Raw genomic sequence first — 2908 nt, 5'->3', positions numbered from 1 at the left:
GTCTCAGGCTCCTGCCCCTGTGACTTCCCCACAGCAATGGACTAACCTGGAACTGTGAGCTGAAATTAACCTCTTTCTCCTCTAAGTTGCTTCTTGTAAGGATATTTTATCACAGCAACAGAAATGCAACTAGAGCACAGTCTACTTAAATAGATTTCCAGGGATTGGAGAAATGGCTTAGTGGTTAAGAGCTCTGACTGCTCTTGCAGAGGACCCAGGTTCAATTCCCAGCACCCACATGGTGGCTAACAGCTGTCTGTAACTCTGGTTCCAGGGATCCCATGCCCTCTTCTGATCGCCATGAGCATTGCACAACATGGGTGCGTCTACCTACATGCAAGGGACACACTCATACACATTAAATAAAAATAAATGAAATAATTAAAAATAAATAAATGTTTCCAAAAAACTTTCACATCTGTTATATCACTGCATGAATGAGATGTAACCAGAGAGGAGATGTATGTTCGTTTTACCAAAGAGGAGGACACCAAAGACCAGAGAGGAAACTTATAAACAAGAACTGGGTGATAGACAGATGACACTAGAACTTGAACGGAAAGAGAGGGCCCATAGAGGGAGCACAGAGTGGCACAGAGCTCCAGCAGGCAGCGCGCCCCTCCCTGCTTCTTGACAGGATCTTGTATGCTCTTGGGATAGAACTTTGTTTTGATAGCTTATCTCTTGGGCTCTGGGTTTATTGTCTAACTCTTAACTGGAAGCACAAACTCAAGGGCCGATGATTGCCCCTCCAGAGCACTTAATGGCTAGATCTGGATTTTCTTTCTCATGACTTGGGGTGCCTGACTCCATGCAGATGATTAAGGGAGTTCCTACATTCTTCCCTTCTGTTTTATGTAGCACCCTCCCCACTTAGCAGTCCTGACTTTCTTTTTTCACCATCCAAACCTCGAGCTCCCTCAGTCTCCTCTCTTGAACTCACCATTACAATATTTTGCTTTTCCATCCTTGGTCCCACCCACTTTCCCTCCTCTCTAACTTCATGAAACTTTGAATCATGTGCTTAAGATGTTCAGTCATGCCACTACCTGCCTTCCCTCTGCTGCCTCACTGTTCCCTGACTCTCCTGACTGTGACTATAATCTGGATGTCCCTGGAGGAGGACACTGCTCATCTTGTATTAATATCTCGAGTAGACTTCATGGTGGGGCTGTGATTTGCAGGTTTTCCTTGGTTCTTTCAGCCCCTTTGAAGCTGCTATCGTTCCCTTCCTGTCTGGAACTCTCTTGCTCCTTAGAAGCTTCTGCTCCCCATCGTTGACCTTAACGCTCCCTTCCCACCCGCTGGGTTCCCTGTCTGTGAAAATGGTAACACTTGCCTCAGTTCTATACTTGCTTCTTTTTCTTTTTTTCAATTAAGTGCATTATGTTGTGGGTGTGTGTGTGCATGTGTGATACAGGTGCCCATGGAGTCCAGTAGAGGGCATCAGATCCCTTGGAGCTGGAGTTACAGATGGTTGTAAGCTGCTGCATGTGGGTGCTGTGAACTGAACTTGAGTCCTCTTGAAAGAGCAGTAAGTGCTCTTAGCTGCCAGTCCCCATTCTTGTTATTTCCTTAATGTCCATGCAAATGACCCGATGGGAGGCGCCTCCTTATTTCATTTCTTTATCATGAAAATTTACCATTTCCATTTCACTTCAGACTCTTATCTGGCACTTTTATTGCCTGGGGATTATCACATCTAAAATCATTATTTGGACACCCTGTTCTTTGACTCCAACCTCATGTCTACAACTATATATCCATAATCTTCCTCATTTCTCTGAGGCCTATGATCTTTGTGTCCTCTCTTTCTCCCTGTGGCCAGTTTTAATGCCCCTATTGCCCTTGCCTCCCTTCTTACCTACTTCAGGGTTTGTGTTTCAGTGACTTGCCAGACCATTCTAAACTCTTTTGCCGCACTATCTTTTTAGAGTGCTTTCTTGGTCAAAGGAAGCCCAACCTGGTGTTTGGAATAATTGGACTCCCCTGTGTTTTTAAATGTTACTAGAAAAATATTTCATACAATCTAGAAAACTGGTAAGAAATTAATGTTCTGGTCTCAACTACATACTCTAAATAATGCAATATTTAAGTCCCCTTTGAATTTTCATGAGAATATTTTTATTGTTAAACAATTGGTAATATTCAAGGGCTTATAAATAAGGATTTAGGTAAAGCATGGTGTACTCACATAGAAAATGAAAAGGGAATCTGATTAAAGAGAGGTTAATACTTAGAATTACAGAGGGCACATTATTATATTTGATAATGCAGTATTTGAACATATAAAGTTTATCTCTTTGTGAGAATATTGCCATAACCTGGGTTCCAGTACTTCCCACAGGAAAGCCCCACTGAAAATGAAATCTCAATGTAAAATTACAAGCACGTGGGCATTCATAGAAGGGATGGTCAACAGAGACATCAGAAAGCAGGTTTATATACACCCCATCATGAGTTTAATATAACTAAAGGCAGAAAATAAGAACCTGAAGAAATTCTTTAGTACGTGTGTATTTGTTTGCGGGGTGTGGGTGCATATGTGTGTGTGTGCACGCACGTATGTGCCCGTATGTGTGGAAGACAGAGCTTAAGTTGGGTGTCATTCCTCGGGAGCTGTTCACCTTGTTTTTTGGTATAGGTCTCTCGCTGGGACCTGGGGCTTGCAGATTAGGCTAGTCAGACTGGCTGTCGAGCCCCAGGGGGTCTGCTTGTCTCTGCCTCCCCAGCATTTGGGATTACAAGTGTGCCACCATGGCTGGCTTCTTATGTGGGTGAGTGCTAGGGATTGAACTCAAGTCCTTAGGCTTGCATGGCAAGCACTTTCTAACTGAACTATTTCTACAAGTTCCAAGAACTTGATATTCTAAAGGAAAGAACATGAAACATGAATCAGAAATGTAAA

The sequence above is a fragment of the Nannospalax galili genome, unplaced genomic scaffold (assembly GCF_000622305.1).
Source record: "Nannospalax galili isolate Female #2095 unplaced genomic scaffold, S.galili_v1.0 scaffold1160, whole genome shotgun sequence".
Classification (NCBI taxonomy): Eukaryota; Metazoa; Chordata; class Mammalia; order Rodentia; family Spalacidae; genus Nannospalax; species Nannospalax galili.
Note: the sequence above shows the minus strand (reverse complement) of the source record.